The sequence below is a fragment of the Sus scrofa genome, chromosome 13 (genome assembly GCF_000003025.6).
Source record: "Sus scrofa isolate TJ Tabasco breed Duroc chromosome 13, Sscrofa11.1, whole genome shotgun sequence".
Taxonomy (NCBI): domain Eukaryota; kingdom Metazoa; phylum Chordata; class Mammalia; order Artiodactyla; family Suidae; genus Sus; species Sus scrofa.
Window position 1 is genome coordinate 73,424,170 of NC_010455.5, and position 6,530 is coordinate 73,430,699.

Consider the following 6,530-nt stretch of genomic DNA (forward strand, 5'->3'; position numbering starts at 1 on the left):
CCTTGAACATCAGTGCGGCTGGGATCTCCTTTGGTACCAATGTCTCCTTTGTTGCCAGGATCGCCAGGATCACCAGTTTCACTGCTGTTACCCTTGGGACCAGGGGACCGCTGGGGCCCTGGGGTCCAGTGGAGGCTCGGGCACCAGGGAAGCCAGGGGCACCAGCCATACCAGGAGTGCCACTGGCACCTTGAGCCTCAGGCTCCCTGGGGATCAGCTTCACCCTTAGAACCAATTGCACCAGGGAAACCAGGAGGACCAGCAGGGCCAGTGGGACCAGGGGGTCCGGCAACACCAGTAGCACCATCATTGCCATGAGCACCAGCTCCAGGGTGACCTCTCTCACCAGGCAGACTCACGGGGCCCCATCTGACCAGGAGCTCCATTTTCACCTGGGCTACCAGGCTTTCTAGCTTCACCATCATCTCTGTTCTTGCAAGGGGACCAGGGGGACCTCAGGGACCCATGGCGCTTGAGGGTCCAGACCCACAGCACTTGAGAGTCCAGACCCACAGCACTTGAGAGTCCAGACCCACCAGGCTCACCAGGGGGGCCAGTGTCTCCTTCGGGTCTCTCAACTGCCGTCAGTGGGTGACACCTTGCCTTCAGGTAACCCTTTTTCCTTAAATGGCTTAGGGTCCTAACAGTATTCTCAGCTTGCCTCTGCTTTTAAGGGCTACTGCTTTTTGCAGGGATAGTCCCTCCCAGGTCTCTGTTAGGTGGTATCCAGAACCTGGAGGGAGAAGACCAAATGGAGGATGTGAAAAAACCACACCATCAAGATCCCACCCAGGCTCCAGACACGATTTCAGCTGATCAAATAAACAGGAAACAGACTCCAGCATGGATGAAGTCCCCAGGACTGAGAAATGTAAGGAGCTGCTAAACCTCAAGATGAACAGAGCCAAAGGGACTGTTAAAATTCACACTTTTTAGGGAGTTCCCGTCGTGGCGCATTGGTTAACGAATCCGACTAGGAACGATGAGGTTGCGGGTTCGATCCCTGGCCTTGCTCAGTGGGTTAAGGATCCGGCGTTGCTGTGAGCTGTGGTGTGGGTCTCAGATGTGGCTTGGACCCCGAGTTGCTGCGGCTCTGGCACAGGCCAGTGGCTATGCCAGTGCTATGGCTCAGATTAGACTCCTAGCCTGGGAATGGGAGCGGCCTAAGAAATGGCAAAAAGCCAAAAAAAAAAAAAAAAAAAAAGGTTAAAAAAAAAAAAAGAAGAAAAAAAAATTCACACTTAGGACCTAAATCCTCCTTCCCTGTTTTCCAAGTACACTTCCCCTTTCTCCTTGAGACTACACAACATATCACATGAAAGCCTAACTATGAAAAAGCCCTGGCCCCAATGGTGGAGAGCCTGAGTTCTCTCTGCTCATTTCTCCCGGCCACACTGTTGGTCGATAAGCCTGCTTGCGATCTCACTGTTCCAGCCTCTGTTTCTCTGGACTCTGCCATCCTAACAGTCTCAAGTTAATGACCACTGGCTGGATATCTTTGGCCAAGCGTGGAAACTCGATATTCCACACTCCTGGGTCTGTCAAGTCTTCTATCTCAGCTTCATACTCAACCAGTTCCTCCTTGTTTTCTGTTAGAACCATTTGGTAATGAGGGTCGTTCCCTTGCTCCTTGAGAAACAGAGTGATCCTTCATTTAGTTAATAAATCTCCTCCCAGTAGAGGGATGGGATAATCAGGCACAAACAGAAAGGAAAGCAAAAGCAGCTGGCCATTGATGTTCCACAAGAGGGGCTCTAAGAAAACACGCCCTGTCTCTTCCCTGACAGCCCCACTGCATACCCCTGATGACTATTAAGGTTTCCAGTCCTTTGGGTTAAGGCCTTGAGAAGGTTGCACCAATATCTGTAAGTAGCCCACCTCATCAATGACCACCTGAGGCTCGGCATTAGTTATGTAGATGGTATCTCTGGGTAGAGACATTTTCGGGCTTGGCCCCCCAGTAGGTCTCTGGCATCTCGGGTATTCCTTCTTACAATGCCCTGGCTGCTTGCAGAAGGCTCATGGATCACAATCTTCCTTCTGTTGCCCTTTATGTCCACACAGGGTACACTGGTCTGTCTGGGTACCCATGGGCCTAGTGGTCTGCCAGGATCAGATTAGCCCAGAAAAGCCAGCCCCTTCCATTGGTGGTCTCTGATTGGACAAAGCCACTGCAATTATTTGAGACTTCTGCATATTTCTCTGGGTGTGTTCAGACTCTTTGGCCATATAACTATTATTATTTTAGTAGTAGTAGTAGTCTTTTTAGGGCCACACCCATGGCATGTGGGGGTTCCCAGGTTAGGGGTAAAATCAGAGTTGTAGCCACTGGCCTGCGCCACAAACATAGCAACCCCAGATCCAAGCAGCATATGTGATCTACACCACAGCTCATAGCAACATCAAATCCTTAACCCACTGAGGGAGGCCAGGGATTGAACCCGCGTCCTCCTAGATACTAGTCAGATTCGTTTCCACTGAGCCACGATAGGAACTCCAATATATCCCTATTATTGAAAACCAAATAAGCTAATTGGAGCAAATCGTTCATTAGAGTATGAGGACCAGCAGTTGCCTTCTAAGTTTCATGCCTGATGGTCTGGGGCAGACTGGGCTATGAAATACATGGCCGAAAGGGCCTATCTCTCAGGAGAGGAGGAATCCCCTTTTGTGTACTTCCTAAAAGCCTCCACTAGTCTCCCTTGGAAGACTGCAGGATTTTCATCCTGTTCCTGCTGGATCTCTTTCACCTTTTCATAATTTACTGTAGGTTTCTTCATACTCTCTATTAAAATGTGGTGGGGAAGGGGCAGGGCCCTCCCAGACCAAAGGGAAGGCAACCTGCAATGCCAGTATCTGTGCATGCATGCGCAGTTCTGCAGTAATGTAGCATAACCTATACCCATGAGCGCAAGCATATCTATAGCTTTCTGCTCAAAATTTATAGTATACCTGATAAAGAGGACAAAGAAACATAGATGTAGCGGGAAAACTAGTGGGGTATATAAGGTGGTGCCTGCTCCGTTCAGGGCTAAGCCTCTGGATATTAATCTGCTGAGCCAGTGCTGGTGCGAATAAACGCTGCTTCCTGGTAAAAAGCCTTGCTGTCTCGTTTCTCTGTGTGTACATAAGTCCTGCAACAAAAGAGTTAATCATATGATACATCTATCTCTACCAATAGAACTCACCTGGTAATTCCATTGCGGAGCTGCCTCAGGAACAGCATCATTCCCCACCCGGTGTACTGCATGGCCCTGTTGGGATTGGGCCACCAGTTGGTCTGCATGTGCTCTGGCCACCAGTATTACATGCTACTTTTCCTCGGGGGTGCAGCAGTGGGAGAGTAATATCTGTAAATCCCCTCAGGTGAGATCAAAAGATCTCACTAGTCGGGTAAACCCCTTTGTGAAGAGTTCAGGATCCTCAGAAAAACTTCCCAACTTGTCCTCTGCCATACTTAGACATTGAGAAAGGTACATGAACTCTGATTGTTCCCTGATTTCCATCAGGAACTTCTCTCAGAGGCAAAACTAGGGGCAGGTGGTTGGCAACTTATACCCCTTCAAGGTAGAAAGGAGAGACCCCAGCCATGATGACTAAGCAAAGTCCAGCCAACTGCCCCTAACCACCCCTCTCCCCCACATCGGCTTCTGTAAAGTTGCAATTACAACCCTGCCTGTTCTCACTCGGGTCCGACCAGCCAAGCATGGGCCTGGAAGAGCTAGCCCATAAAAGCCTTGTGAAACCCTTCTTCAGGGCTCAGACGTCGGAAGCATAACCTATACCCATGAGCGCAAGCATATCTATAGCTTTCTGCTCAAAATTTATAGTATACCTGATAAAGAGGACAAAGAAACATAGATGTAGAGGGAAAACTAGTGGGGTATATAAGGTGGTGCCTGCTCCGTTCAGGGCTAAGCCTCTGGATATTAATCTGCTGAGCCAGTGCTGGTGCGAATAAACACTGCTTCCTGGTAAAAACGTAATAAACCTGAGTTCTCCAACTCTCCGAGTGCTCGCTTGGTTTCTCTCTGGGTAAAAGAGCTGCTGGAGCTGATATACTACAGCCGCAGGGCTTTCACTAGAGCAGATACACTGCAGCTGCGGGGCTGCTGGGCAGCTGCTGTAGCAGTTTGACCCTATTATAGGGTTAAATCCTCTCTTGCCAGCTACCAAGGAGGAGCTGAAGAAAGAGGAAGAGGTGGTCTTCTCCCACCCCCATTCCCCTTGGATTATAAAACCGTAGCTCACCTAATCCTCAGGGCAGCCTCCTCGCCTGCCCTTTTGCATCTTTCACAAGCATATACTATCTTAAGGAATCTATTTCTTGCCTATCCCTTTGTCTCTAGCTGAATTCCTTCTGTGCTGAACCTGACCCTCCATATGTCTAGACACTAGGTGAGTGAAAAACCATGGCTTCAAGTCCTGGCACATGGTATTCAAGTCTCAGTGTGGCTTTTGGCTGCGTTCAAGTCCCAGTCTGGGTTTAGTCTGGGTTCAAGTCATAAGTGCTGCCGGTTTCAAGGCCAGGGATCAAATCTGAGCCATAGCTGCCAACCTATGCCACAGTTGCCGACCTACATCACAGCTGTGGCAAATGTAGCTAACCCACTGCACTGGACCAGGGAACAAAGCTGCACCTCCTCAGCGAGCTAAGCAGCTGCAGTGGGATTCCTAACCCACTGCACCTCCGTGGGAACTGCCTTTTTTTTCTAAGTGCTTTTGATAGGGATGGCGTTGGATGGGGTTACACAGGTAGTTGTAAAAGTCCTGGTAGGGAACCATAGATCTCCCGGTAACTTTGGGAGACCACTGTAAGTTAATAACAGCTCAAGAAAGCTATCAGAATGAGGTAGGCTTTCTTAACCATAAAACCATAAATAAAAGCATGAGATATGCTTCAGGTCATTAAGTGAAAGATAAAATGAGGCCCACATTCAAGTTCAGCAAGATAATGATCCTTAGGACCACAGACAGGAGTTTAAGGGAAAGATGACATTCCAAAGTAGGAGACCCTCAATATACACAAACCTGAGATGATTCAACATACTTTAGCATCTGTTATCCCTCTTCTGCTGATTTGAATAAGCACCATGATAGTCCTAGTTTGACCTCATAGGGTCAAATACTCTCTTATCAGAGACGAAGGAGGAGCTAATGATATAAGCCTGATGTCTACCTGAAGAAAGAGGAGGTGGTCTTTCCCCAGTCCCCACTTTCCTTGGGTTATAAAAATGCAGCCTACCGGAGTTCCCGTCGTGACTCAGTGGTTGACAAATCCGACTAGGAACCATAAGGTTGCAGGTTCGGTCCCTGGCCTTGCTCAGTGGGTTAAGGATCTGGCATTGCTGTGAGCTGTGGTGTAGGTTGCAGACGCGGCTTGGATCCTGCGTTGCTGTGGCTCTGGCATAGGCCGGCGTCTACAGCTCCGATTCGACCCCTAGCTTGGGAACCTCCACATGCTGCAGGAGCAGTCCAAGAAATGGCAAAAAAAAAAAAAAAAAAAAAAAAAATGTAGCCTACCAAATCCTCAATGCAATGCTTCTTTGCCTGCCCACCTGTATCTCTCACAAGCATCATATATACTTTTTCTATCACTTTGTCTCTCTCTGAAGTCATTCTGCACTGAGACAGAAAGAACGTGAACCTCAGTAAACCCATATATCAGGTGAATGATTCCAATTAAAAAAAAAAAGTGGGTTCAAGTCCCAATCTGGCTACTGGCTAGGTTCAAGTCATAAGGGTTGTCAGCTTCACTTTCTGTTTCAACTGGCACAAAATTAATCACCTGTTGCCAACTCTTCCCCTCAACTCCTCTTTAAAAATTCCAAATTATGATTTTTACAAATTTCTTGTGTTTTTTTTTTGTTTTTTTTTTTTTGTTTGTTTGTTTGTTTTTAATCAAAAGCCCTAGAAAGAAAGCCATAGAGGTAGAGAGCTATGGCTCCTTCACTTTCTATCCCTATACCTAAAGCAGGATCTATCAAATGTAAGTGCTCAATAAATATTTGAGGAAGAGGAAGAAAGGGAGGGAGGTATGGAGAGAGGAAAGAAGGAAGGAAGGAGGAAAGGAAGGAAGGATGGCAGGGAGGGGAAGGGAGGAAACATACACCCTTAGTTCTTTGTGTTCTTGCTATTGGCATGTCTTCAGAAATGACTAACTTTCCAAAGGTGAAATTTTATATTTACTTTTAGTTGGCTCTTTTTTCCAGATGAAGTTCTCCTGGCAATAAAAATTCAAATGATCTTAATAATAAGAATAAATTTTAAAAGCTATGTGTTACAATCTTCCTAGCTTATACAAAGCAGTTGGCAGCTAGGTCACTGGGCTGGCCTAACAATGGTCGGGTCAGGAGACGTTATCTTCTAACCCTGTCCAGTGATCAGTGGATCCATCTGTCCTGTTGTGAAACAGGGGCAACCAACCAGAGACAAGCGCTGACTGTTTACACAGCAAAACAATTAAGACCAAGCATTTGTCCACAACTGTTCCTTCACTGAGATGTCCCAAGAACTGATGCAGCCTGGCT